This window comes from Lacerta agilis, chromosome 6 (assembly GCF_009819535.1).
Source record: "Lacerta agilis isolate rLacAgi1 chromosome 6, rLacAgi1.pri, whole genome shotgun sequence".
Taxonomy (NCBI): Eukaryota; Metazoa; Chordata; class Lepidosauria; order Squamata; family Lacertidae; genus Lacerta; species Lacerta agilis.
In genome coordinates, this window is record NC_046317.1 from 63,340,966 (window position 1) to 63,354,951 (window position 13,986).

Here is a 13,986-nt window from a genome sequence, read left to right on the forward strand (position 1 = left end):
AAATATCAGCTGATGAAGACTATTACGAAACTGTAGTATCATTCCGGAGACACTGTCCTTTTGAGGCTTTTGAGACGTCTTCCGTTGAAACCTTTGAAAGACTATTGTGTGACTGTCCTTAGACATCTGTTTTGAACACACGGCTTGACGGTCCTCACTACCACTTTCTTCTATTGTACATATGAACTTTGATTGGCTTATTTCTACAATTTGAATGGTATCATTATTCTATTATATATTCTCTACTACCGGTAACTATTAGCCTACGTGTTGTGTTTGTATTGTTGTGATTGGTTCTTATTGCAACACAGGGGTTTGTTTTTGGTTCATTGTTGTACCCCTGACTTATAGGCAGCGAGCTGAACTAAGGCACATGAGTCTAAATCACTTGATCAAAGTCATAAGTGGGAATCAGTCAGTCACTGTAAGGTGATTTCTGAAGGTTTACCCCACCCAGTAAACACAGGTTCATTCTTCTTTCTTTTGTAGGATTCAGAAATTCTCATTCCTGTGAACACACAATTATCTCCACCCCTATCCATTACCCTAGCACAACCCAAGTACAATTTATTAGTGCCAAGGGAGCTGGATCTTTTGTACTCTTTGTTTACACTGTGACAAATGGAAAGATGTTTGCTTGATGGAGATTTTAATGACACCAATAGGACCTAACTTGCTTGCCATCCATACAAAGGATGATTCATTGTGCTGGGTTGGCCCACTGGAATTTGCAGCAATGGGAGGAATTAAAATGCAGCAATGTGCATTCATAATAATTTTGGTCCCACAGTGAGCATGCCATTGCACTGGAATGCTGCAGGCTATGTAAGGCTCAACCCAGCTGTTAGGAAACAGGAAGACAAATGAGTCCCTTTTCTTGGCACTTATCCCTAGCAGAATGTAGGAGAAACCAGAATTGAAGGGGAAGAGCCAGCAGGGTTCCCATCTATCTCCAGCAGCTACACCATCCACTTCAAACTATTTGTGTTCCTGGTGCACCTCATATGCAACTCACATGCCCCTGACAAAGGGAATCCAAGGTCACCTGCAATATTGTTTAGTGATTTTTCATCCTACAAGCAACTCACCTATCCTTCCTCACACTCAAATTATTGAAGTATCTGTTTGCTTCCTGTATCTTTAATAAGCAAGTGCTCATTATTATATGCAAGCCTTGTAATGTCCTGAGGCTCAGCAAGTCCTGAGGCTCAGTACATGTCATGTAGCAGGCTGTTATAAAGAAGACAACGATGACATTAATTTCACATTATGGGATCCAGGCAAGATTTTGGTCGTTTTAAGAAGCTGCAAGCAGATTTGAGTAACTAATTCTGCAGTACATTATTTCCTATCTGATTTTTACTGCATCCTGGAAGACCCTGATAACCTACACCAGGGAAAGAAATATTGAGCAGAGGTATCAACAAAGCGGGATCTGGTGGTGTGTGTGAGAGAAGCCCTCTTCAGGTATTCTCAGGTAATATCACAGATCCTCTGAGCTGCTTCATGGTGGCAAGACTTCCCAGATCCTACAGTGCCCTGAAAATCCCCTATGTTTTGTGTGTCACTCAGTAGACAGAGAAGCTGCTTACCAGCAAATTGAACAAAGTCCATTCTGCAGCCCTTGGAGGAAGGAACAACCATTCTCCCTAATCACGATAGCCAGCATATAAGGGACTCACTCTACTACATTACTTTCTCATGCAGAAAACAGGAACGGTATTCTTTCCCTGCTGGCATTAATAGGAGGGTAAAAGGGATAGAACATAAGAATGGTTGATGGGAGAATCAGTCAATATATTCACCCATATATAAAATATCTACATGTAGGCATTGTAGGGCAAACAGCAGTTTGAGGGTGTAAAGAAAAAGTGTTTCTAAAAAACAACTACACACAGCTCTGATCTGATTTGCCCACTATACCCTCTGTCCCAGGAGTTGCGTTTAATGTGTTTTTTTAAGTAACAGGTGTTCTGATTGTGGTTCCCTGGACATCTTATCAAGTTTAGGACATGGACAGCCTTTCCCAAAGGTCTTCAGGGCCACATTCCATATGTCGAAGCACAAAACGCTTGAAAAATGGCGTATGTGCGTGGATGGGATAAGAAGCGTAAAAAATTAGGCTTGGCCAATTCACCCGAAGAGATACTGTGAGGTCAAGAAAAGTAGTTACGCTCACCAGATAACATATCTATCATGCAAATTGCTGCCCTCAGATGCAGGCTTCATAGATCTTTTCTGCCTCTTTATTTGCAAGATGAAATACATTGTTATTCTGTGTATTCCTCAAAGGCGACAAGGAAGCTTCCTTGGGTAGGTATAAATCAAGACATTCTGGCTAAAAGATTGTCACAGCACCCAAAGAGGCAACTGACCTCCATATAAATCAATGTGTTTCTTTACTACAAGTTGTAATAATCTGGCCCACTGCTGGCCTCAAGGTATGATTTAGCTAACAAATTTCAGTGTTATAACCCAGGTGTCTTTTAAGTGACCATAACGCATGGGCACCTTGCACTTCTCAGCGATTTCACGTTTTATTTTATTATCCATCAGCTTTATGCTGAGACACTGGAAGTCTTCAGTTGAATCATTCTGTATTAATTCTTTGAATGGGAATGTAATGCCTGGTGCATATGAAAGAGATTGTGGAGATAACGTGCCTCTTTGAGCCATTTTTCAGTCTTTTAACTTCTTACCTCTAGCCCAGGATCCAAGATAGTGGAGTTGTACAAGGGGGGTGGGGATTTTGAGTATCAAAATAACAGAACAACATTGTGCAGGACTTACCACAATCACTTGTACTGGCTAGCTGTTAGGCACCTTGGAAATCTTGTGACAGTTAAGAAAGATGAGTGACCTGCATACAATGAAACATCAATAGTCAGTATTACTTATCATTTCTCTTTGCAACCTCCTAGAATTCACATCCAACTGGGTCATTTAAATCTGCATTCCACAACCCATATCAATGTATATAAATATAACAGGGTATAGCCAATGTGCTATAGAAGTGTTTCTGCTAGAGCAAAGCAAGGAACCCTATGTTCATCAATCTCCACTATGTCTCATCCCAAACCATTCCAGAGGGTCCCCTAAACCTCAATAGAGGTTTTGAAGGGCACTAGGCTGCACTGCATAGGAGAGGTTGGCAAAAATCAAGTTATCTATCTTCCCCAAGTAGAAGTGCTTTCAACAGGGAAAAGCTAGTGTGGGGTGCAGCACATCTCTATCCTACGACAGAGCTCAAGTTGGTATACATGAGGTTGCCAAGTGAACTTGCAACCAGCCACAGAGCTGCTTAGCTTCAGCAAGGTGGAGGCATAAGTTTCCTTCAAAATGTAACCCTGGTTTCATAGAAATGTTCAGTTTTACTCATATGAGTTGCTTGTAGAAGCACTACTGTAAAATAGGCAGCAACCCTTTGGAGGAGCAATGAATAAACTGGATTTCTTACTGAATCAGTAGGTGGACAAATTAAATACAGGGCAAGGAAATTTAGTTAAGGTCTAAAACAATGCAAAAGTAATTTTAAATATAGGCTGCAAGCAATTCTGGCATGCAAAGGTAATTCAGCAGCAACACATTTTCACTTATTTGTAGACTTTTAATCCAGATTGTATTCATGTATTTATCCACCCCACAGTGACACACTTCCATCCCGGGAAGGATGTGGCATTTGTAGGAGGGGAAATGGCATCATGAAACAGAGAGAGATTATTTTTAAATTTTCAATTGCATGCAACTTGATCCTACATAAATTGCTTAGATACAGGTGTGGCAAAAATGTCCGTTTCAGTTTCTCATTTTTCTGGTCCTAAGTTCAGTTGACATTTCCACATCAAATTGCATTAAAAAAAAACATTCCTCATGAAAATTCATTTAGTAAGCACTTCTCCTGATATAAACCTTGTTGCAAGTAATTTCCCCTAACACATTTTTGTGCGTTATTTTCACTAACGTATATACTTGCCCATAATATATATCCATCACTGTGCCCATTTTTTGGTTGGAGAACAGCACTGCAACATTCAGGGAAGTGTGAATGCCAAAGGACAGCTGTGTTTCTGTTTGCATATTATTCCAGGGAGTGCAAATTAGGTAGGTTTATTTGCAAGCGTGAGCTGAATTTCTCACCCATCCATACTCAAAAGTAAACCCTACTGAGTTCTGTGTAGCTTCCTTTCAAGTAAGAGTGCAAAGAGTTTCAACCTTACAATGCAATGCTATACATGTAAGTCTTCTCTTGTGTAACTGCAGTTTGACTGAACCATGGTGTAATATCCTGTTTCTGAACAAACTGTGCTTTGAGCAAACTAGTTTACTGTACTCAGATGCCAGAATAAGCTGTAGTTTGTTTCCAACCACAAATAGAAGGATTAAATTTAAACTTTCTCCCCTCATATGTGGAGGAAAGGAGAAGGTAGAAAACACAAGCCTAAGGCTCATACCTGCCACCAGTCCTCATAATGCTAAAACATGGTTTAGTGTTACAAATGAACAAGGTCTAACAATATAATCGTGTGTCTGGGTGGACACCAAATAATTACAGGGTAGTTCTGCAGAAGTTTGATGCAGGTTCAGTTGGTGTATACAGCCAAGGAAATCAAGGATCCAGTTCTAAAGACTGAATTACTATTTGTGATTAAAGGCTGCTAACAATTTTAAACACAGACTGCTACGTGCAGACTCATTAATACTTCACCTGCTCAGGGACCCAATTTCAATGCCCTTCACTAATCATCATTCAGGAGAGACTATCTACTAACTCAGAGAAGGCAACAAAACACTCCACCTCAGCACACTGAAAAACCTAACTCTGGAAGAAAATATAATCCACTCAAAAATATCATTGCTACTTGGCTTGGTTCAATAGCTTTGGCCTCCTCTGGACAGTGGAACATTCAGCAGTGAAAGATAAAAGTAGCAATAAAAGTAGCTCGCTTCAGAGACCCGCACAAAATTATTAGTGTACCAAGTCATGCTGTATTGAAGTGTGCAAAAAGAAGCATGTTTACAGTTGTCTTTTGCAGAGATGAAAAGTAATACAATGGAATGGGACAATTGGTCATTAAAGATACTTCCACTGCATGTAAATTGCTACACAATATTCAAGGCCAGAGAGAGGAAATAGAATGTAATGTAAAATATACATTAGCCTGGTTCTCACAAAACACTAAACCATGGTAAATAAAACTGTGGCTTATTAAATTATGGCTTGGTGTTATGTGTGAATCCTGCCCAGTGGCTTAAATATGTTTTGTTTGCTTACTGCCAACAAACCACAATATGAAACCATGTTTTGTTGTTGGCTGACAAATTTTGATTCATTTTAGCTATAGCTTTGCATTACATGGGAATATATATCCCTTCCTTAACCATGTTGTATTTTTACCACTGCATGCCAAGTGGTCACCAAACCACAAAAGACACAAGGCAAGAATACCTGGGGGAAAACACAACAAAGTTTGAGAAACAAGGCATGGTTTGTTTGATCATCTGTTGGAAAACTCATGGTTAATTCATGGCTTGTTAAGCAAATGATAGTTTAACATTAGGTGCAAACTAGGCCAATGTCACCCATACAGTAAAGGTAAAGAAGGACCCCTGACAGTTAAGTTCAGTCATGAATGACTCTGGGGTTGCAGCGCTCATCTCGCTTTACTGGCCGTTTGTCCGCAGTTTTTCTGGGTCATGTGGCCAGCATGACTAAGCCGCTTCTGGCGAAACCAGAGCAGCGCACGGAAACACCATTTACCTTCCCACCGGAGCAGTACCTATTTATCTACTTGCACTTTGACATGCTTTTGAACTGCTAGGTTGGCAGGAGCTGGGACCGAGCAACGAGAGCTCACCCCATCGCGGGGATTCGAACCGCCGACCTTCTGATCAGAAAGCCCTAGGCTCAGTGGTTTAGACCACAGCACCACCCACCTCCCATATAGTATATACCCCATACAGTAAATACTCATTTTTTGTGCTGTCTTCTGCAGTACAAACAAGTTTTTTAAGCAACGCCTACAAATACTACATGCTGAAGGTGGTTATTAAGATATATAATTAAACAAGCCAATGATATTTTCTAGAATATGTTCTGGTTTTAAACAAAATAAAGATTTATTTAAAACATGTATAGGCAACCTTTCTAGGTCAAACCTCTTGGGGTAGCTTCCAATATGCAAACTGCCACAAAAATTACCCACAAACCAGCACTAACAAGAAAACATTAAAAGCAGCATAACAACACAAAGACAAATGACTAATAGCTAAAACACAACTCAACCAAGCAGCAGCCCAATTAAAACTTGTGCAAAGGTAGTTTTAAACAAGTGGGTCCTTGATGCCCTCTTAAAGTTCTGCAACAAGTGGCAATAATTCAGTGAAATCCTTAGGTTGTCATCATTGCAAGACTGCATTCTACCTTCTGCCCAACAGGTGACCACCAATTAGGAGCTTTGACATACAGCCTTGACATACAGTGGTACCTCGGGTTAAGAACTTAATTCGTTCCGGAGGTCCGTTCTTAACCTGAAACTGTTCTTAACCTGAAGCACCATTTTAGCTAATGGGGCCTCCTGCTGCCGCTGCACCGTCAGAGCACGATTTCTGTTCTTATCCTGAAGCAAAGTTCTTAACCTGAAGCGTAATTTCTGGGTTAGCGGAGTCTGTAACCTGAAGTGTATGTAACCCGAGGTACCACTGTACTGCATACTGCTCTTGGGTTCATGTTCTGCTTGTTGGTTTCCCACAGGTCACTGTGACAACAGGATGCTGGACTAGATCAGTGTTTTTCAACCACTGTTCCGCGGCACACTAGTGTGCTGCGAGATGTTGCCTGGTGTGCCGTGGGAAAAATTGAAAAATTCAAGAGAATTACTTTATATATAGTCAATATAGGCACAGAGTTAAATTTTTTAACATTTTCTAATGATGGTGTGCCTCGTGATTTTTTTCATGAAACAAGTGTGCCTTTGCCCAAAAAAGGTTGAAAAACACTGGACTAGATGAACCACTGGCTTGTTTCAGCAGGTTCTTCTTACCTGATCATGAAACTGGATGCAGTGCATCTGATCGTCACCTACACAGTTCATCCCCACTGCTTGATGGGGGGATACTTGTAGGATCGGCGCAGGTTGTGCAGTGTGCACCACTGCCTCCTCACTTTTCCTGTGGAGGTGTCCAGGAACGAGTACATGCTTTCCAGTGAATGTCCCCTAGAGGTACAGCCCAAACCCAGAAATGCCCAATTGTGTGGCCAGTTTGACAAAGGAAAAGCAGCAGCAGCAGAGAAATGATTTTCTGCATAGGAAGAATACAAAGGCAATAAATATTTTCCTCAGATATTTGCAAGCAAGTAGGAGGAAGCACTGCCTGACCCTGTAACCCAACGCAAGCCGTCACTGTGTCACAAATGGAAGTGGATGACAGAGAGTCAGAAAGAGGTCACCGGTGGACACAAAAGGTCCTTTCGTTCAAAGCTTCTCTGCTTTATAAACAGAAGCTTCTTCGGTGCTTTTTGTTTTCACTGCACATGATTCTAATTCTTAACGGCCTTATCTGTGTCTTCATTTCTTAGAGGAGAGGGGCACTGAGCCCAAGGGCTGAGCTAAACTTTTAGAAAGAAAGGCCCCATCTGCACTATACATATAAAGCAGTATCGTGTCATTCTAAACAGCCATGACTTCCCCCTAAGAATCCTGAGAGCAGTAGTTTGCTAAGGGTGTGGAGAGTTGTTAGGAGACCCCATTCCCCTCACAGTTACCATTTCTGGGAATTGTTGGGGGGAAACCCAAAAACTGGTTTAGGGGGGCACATGGGAGCAAGAGATGGAGAAGGGGGAAGTCCCATTGTGTGAACGGACCTCGTTCTCCTCTCACATGCCCCACTCAGCACTACGTTGAGTTCCACACACAGGAACACAAGGGGTTTTCTTTTGGATTCACATTACAAACTCGTTTAAGCAAAACCCTGCTCTGTGCTGCAGTGCAGAAAAACAAAAACCAGTATTAGAACTGAGGCCAGTAGTCATGTTAAACCAGCACTTAGCACATGGTTGGCACTGCATAAATATTAACAGTTTTGCCAGTACACCAAGCAGGCTTCCAGGTAGGTGACCTATCAGACTTTTGGGAGGGCATTAATCCTTAAACTGAAACATTTTGTGTTCTGGCATTTGCAGCTGGGATTCAAGCTCATTAGGCTTGTTTTGCATGCCTATAAATAGTCCAGGTTGTCAGTTTTGTAAAGTTTAAACAGCTATTTTAAGTCCAATAGGTTCAAGGTCACTGGTTTCTGAACCTTAGTTCCTATGATTCACCATGGAAATGTTTTCCTTATCTGCTTTTCATTAAGCAGCTCCAAACAGCACACTAGCTATTGAGCATGCCTGTCTGCTTCTGCTTTTACCCTGCAACTTCTACACAGATCTTCTGGTCCTGCCTTAGATGCACAAGTGTGGAGACAAAGTGTTCATTGAGAGAGTGAGCTGGTTTGCACATAACAAATGCTAAGTCAAACTATAGCTTAGTGCATATGTGCAAACATGAGGATTCTAGAGAGATTCACATTGCTGTGCTCCTCTGCCAGTCCTCCTTCTGCTGCACTGCAGCTGAGCATAGCAATGGTTTGAAGTCGTATGTTGTCTGAAATCAGATTCATAGTTTGTCTCCTCCAGACAAACCATAAGCTGTAAAGCCAAGAAAAAAAGACGTGGTTACAGCTTGTGGTTTGTCTGGACCAAGACAAACAATGAGCCCAAGTTGCGACAAAACACTAAGCCAAACCAAAGTCCCAACTTGATAAAGAAAAATACGTTACAAAGTCCAAACTTCTAAGCATTCCTAAACAAACATTTAAAAAACATTTGTATGTCTTAACAAGAAACAAAAGCTGTTTTCTAAAACAAATCAACAAATACTTCTAGCTCTTAATTTACTATCGCTGCCTATAGACCAAGACTAAGAACATTACAAATGCAAACACAATTGCTCTATGCAGAAGCAGAATAAAAATACAACACATCAGTAGTAGGCAGTATGGTGTAGTGGTCAGAGGACTTAGGTTCAAAACCTCACTTAGCCATGAAGCTTACTGTGTGACATTGGGCCAGTCACTGTCTCAAACCCTAACCTACCTTGCAAGAAGAGTTAATGAGCCCAAGCTTCATCCCAAACTCATTCCCTTAGCCCCAGCTTGGTGTTGCATCTCAACCAAGTTACTATAGAGCTGTACCTTTTATACTGCAATGGTTTGTTATCCCTGCCTTCCCTCTGCAATGGTTCAACCCCCAGTAAATAAAAGGAAGAAATGAAGTGTGCCTGCAGAGGACAACCAAGCTCTGATAATCCTAGGCACTCTCCTGCACAAGGCCAATCTGTTTGAAGAGCTCCCATGCAGTGCAGTCTGCTGCAACAGCTCTCCAGGCCTAGGTTTCCGTGCACCTGTTAAGGTATTTTCCTCTTCCAAACAGCTTTCAGTTGCCAAAGGGGCAGCTTTCCAAATCACATCCATGTTCAGCTCTAATGCAGAGTTAACTTCATTAAGGTAAAACAAAATAAAAAATAAAAAAAAATTCCTTCCAGTAGCACCTTAGAGACCAACTAAGTTTTTTCTTGTCTTTGTCCACGGAGTTTTCTTGGCAAGGATACTTGAGTGGCTTGCTGGTCCTCCTCCAGGTGGATCACATTTAGTCTAAACTCTCCACTATGACCTGTCCATCTTGGGTGGCCCTGCATGGCATAGCTCATAGCTTCCCTGAGTTATTCAAGCCCCTTCACCACGACAAGGCAGTGATCCATGAAGGAGCAAATGGTGACAGCAGTCACGAAATTAAAAGACGCCTGCTTCTTGGGAGGAAAGCAATGACAAACCTAGACAGCATCTTTAAAAGCAGAGACATCACCTTGCCAACAAAGGTCCATATAGTTAAAGCTATGTTTTTCCCAGTAGTAATGTATGGAAGTGAGAGCTGGACCATAAAGAAGACGGATCGCTGAAGAATTGATGCTTTTGAATTATGGTGCTGGAGAAGACTCTTGAGAGTCCCATGGACTGCAAGAAGAACAAACCTATCCATTCTCAAAGAAATCAGCCCTGAGTGCTCACTGGAAGGACAGATCCTGAAGCTGAGGCTCCAGTACTTTGGCCACCTCATGAGAAGAGAAGACTGTTGGGAAAGATGGAGGGCACAAGGAGAAGGGGATGACAGAGGATGAGATGGTTGACTAGCATGAGTTTGGCCAAACTGCAGGAGGCAGTGAAAGATAGGCGTGCCTGGCGTGCTCTGGTCCATGGGGTCACGAAGAGTCGGACACGACTAAATGACTGAACAACAACAAATTTGTTCTTGGTATAAGCTTTCGTGTGCATGCACACTTCTTCAGATACACTGAAACAGAAGTCACCAGACCCTTATATATAGTGAGAAAGTGGGGAGGGGTATTACTCAGAAGGGTGGTGGGAATGGGTGATTGGCTGATAGGTGTGGAAAACCTATTCTACTCATTAAGGTAGAGAACTGCTTACAAGGACAATTACTATGACAACCTCTAGGGGGCTCCATTTGATAGAAAAAGGAAACTAGAAAATGCTGCATAAAACGATTTTTGGAATGGTTTGAAACAGACCCAGTTGCCACTAGATTTCAAACAAGAGTTGGCACAGAACTTCTTGGATGTCTCCCTTTGCCCTTCCTTCCCCCAAAATGACAGCCTGGAGGAGCAAAAGAATCTTGCATTATTGTAACTGATTATTAAGTACAACATCAATTTACATTTGGGTAAGAGTCAGGAGCCCAAATCTTGAACAGGAGACCTATTGGGCTCAGCAGTATGTAAACACAGAAGCCAGCGATGATCTTTTTGCCATTAAGGAGAGCTCAGTAACCAAAGCAGAACAAAAAGACAGCATCTGTTGAGTTTTCCAATGCGTTCTTACGCCTCAGCTTGTGTAAATTGAAGGGAAAGAAATCCTTTGTAAACTATTACAGAGACCAGACAAACTGTGCTTGAACCTGTGACATGGACAGAATTGGATAGTAATGTAAGCCTTACAGAAATGCTGCACGTGAATGTTCAATCTCTCAGTAATCCTTAAAACAATCCTCTAAGGCAGGTTAGCATCATTATCCCAATTTGGAGAGGGAGATAGTGTCTGCTTCTGCCTATCCTCTGTAACCCTGAGCAAATTCATGGTGGAAATGAATCTTACATATATTAAGATCTTTTACCCTTAATATGGGGGTATCCACAGTATGGGGGCAATAAAACTGAATGAACCTATAAAGATGTTGTGAAGATAGCCAAAGTAATATAAGTGAAAAACTTTTTTTTTATTCACAAGCAGTATCTAAACACCAAGCCATTATCAGCCCACACAGTATGACAACTTCACAGTGATTTCTAACATTCTTTATCTATCCCATTATTTGTCACTCTATAAGAAGGGTTCTCTGGGCAGCCTACAAGATGAAATAATAATAATAATCTATTACAACAAAATACTATCAGAATGGAGCAAAAAAGAAAGGGGGAAACCTCGTGCACAACTCTAAAAATAAAAGCAAACCATTTGAAAACAGAGGGTAAAAGAATAAGACACCACAACACAAAGCAGATAAAATGGAGAGCAGAGGATAAAACCTATTACAGGACAAAATTAATGGGATACCACAGCACAACAAAGGTTTAAGCAGCCTATGAAAATAACAAAGTTTTTGCCCAATGCCAAAAAGACATCAAAGCAGGTGTAAGACTGACCTCTCTGGGATAACATGCTGCAACATGTTGAAAATGCCCTGTTGCTTGTAATTATTCCACAATATTTTATTTTGGGAATATTCAAAAGAAGGGCCTCAACCAATGATTTCAAGGCACGGGGAGGTTTATATTAAAAAGGGGTGATCCTTCAGACACTAAAGTCTCAAGCTTGTGCTTTAAAGGATAAATCCTGTACTTTGAACTGGGCCTGGAAAAGAGTCAGTATCCTGTGACGATAATGAAGTACTAGCATAATACGCTCATAAAACCTGGTCCTGTTTATACTATCCGAGCCTTATTCTGCACCAACTGGACTGTTTTCAAAGGCAGCTCCATATACTACACCATTACAGTAATCCAATACAGTGCATGGCTCACTGAAGCAAAGTTCTCACTATTCAGGTAGAATCATAGCTAAACAGGTAAAAGGTGCTGTGGGCCCCTGATGCTATGGATCTCTAATGACAAAGATGGATCAACAAGCATCCCCAGACCATGATCCTTATGATCCTGAATGATCCTTAAGAGGGAATGTGATCTCCTCCAGAACAGGTTCAATACTACATACTTCATTAAAGGAACCACCCACCAACAGTACTTCCATCTTCTCTGGATTAAACCTCAGTTTATGTAGCCAGCCTCTGCTCTAGCACCTTCACTTGTGTTCAGTGAAAAAGAGAAACAGAGCTTGGTGTCATCCACATAGTGGTGACCTAACACTTTTAAATCCCTGGATGACCTCAGTCATGCCATAGAGTCAAGCAAATGATACGTTGGGACAACCCCATGGTTGCCTTGGTGGTTTAGGAACCCTAAGCCACCCTGGATATGGTGAGCTCAACATGAATGTTAAGACTCCCCCCCCCCCCCCGCCAAACAAACTGAGCAATGACTTTGAGAGTCTTCAACACCAAATAAAAAACCACCTAAATCAGCTTAGGCAGGGATTCTGATGTACAATAAAAGGTCCAAATACTCCAAACTGGCACTCAAAAATGGACAGAAGTCTAGGGAAATAGAATTCCTGTAGATTGGAAACTGCCCCCCAACCCTCAACTATATTCTGCTGCTGAATAGAGTACCCAGAGAGGGACCAACTCCCCAACCCCACCCACCCCATCTCAGTTATGCAAGCTATTCCTAATTCACATCCAAATCAAAGATGAGAGCAATTTTGATATGAACTAACAGATTGGAGGGCACACTGGTAAAGCAACATCAGACAGAAGGGAGACTTTCTTGTGCCTATGTCTAATCAAACTTCTCATTACTCAGCATGTGAAACCCATAGCACCAGAGTTATAATTACTCTAAGATCTCATTATTAGTAAAGTATTACACCCATATATGATAATGTGCTGTGACAACTCTTTATCCTATGATACATATTTGAATAAAATATTTTTTAATCAGATTGAACAACTGAATCAATTCACGGAGCCAGAATACAGATGTCTTGTCAGCTGCCAACAATACCGAATATGCATTTGGGAATAGGCAATATATTGTCTAGAGCATAAATCATACTAGATGCCTCTTCTGAGTCATTTGGGCCATTAAATTCAAAGGGCTGCAAATCTTTTATAGAAAGGCTCATTCTTCCAAGAGTGGGGTTTTACATCTAGTTTTTATGTGTTTGTTTATTTTTAATCATCACTGCGGGCAGTGCCACTTGCTGGTACAGTCAGGAAGAACTTCCATTTTTAATCTTCCACTGGTAAATGGATCGAAAAGTCCTTTTGCCAAAGGGACATGTGGCCTGTTAGAAAACTCCAGGATGGAATGTTCCATTTTGGTGCCAAATGAACTGAATGACAGAACTGTAACTCCACATTAAAGCAAACACCCGTTTCATTCTTAGAAATGGTAAACAGACATCCAGTGAAATCGATGAGCACTTTGCATAATTAGGCAACCAACCCTTTGAAGTGTGACCAGCACATGTTCAATTTTTAGTTACATTATTTGATGCGAAAACCTGGAATATTTTCAAAGATCAGGCTCATCTTTCCTTTCTTGTCTGAGATGTTCTGATGGTAGTTTATCATTTTTTGGAGAGGGGTGACCCACAAGAGCATTTATTCAGTGTACCTCTTTCCTGCAAATCAACCACTGCAAAGCCTGAATGGAACTTTCACCATATGAATCTTTGCATATGGTAGATGTGGGGCACTGTGGCTAGGTATCCCACACAATGGAAGGAGAGATATAAACACATAAATCCCCAACT

At 41.3% G+C, this 13,986-nt stretch overlaps 1 protein-coding gene across 1 annotated transcript in view; it reads right to left on the bottom strand.

The window, feature by feature from the left end:
• The window catches only part of SYT2 (synaptotagmin 2), a 140,746-nt gene that overhangs the window by 40,914 nt on the left and 85,846 nt on the right, over positions 1 to 13,986 (bottom strand). Inside the window, exon 3 of the mRNA XM_033153087.1 lies at positions 2,791 to 2,860. The gene's annotated coding sequence lies outside the window, so the exon portion shown is untranslated. The remainder of the gene's footprint in view (positions 1 to 2,790; positions 2,861 to 13,986) is intronic.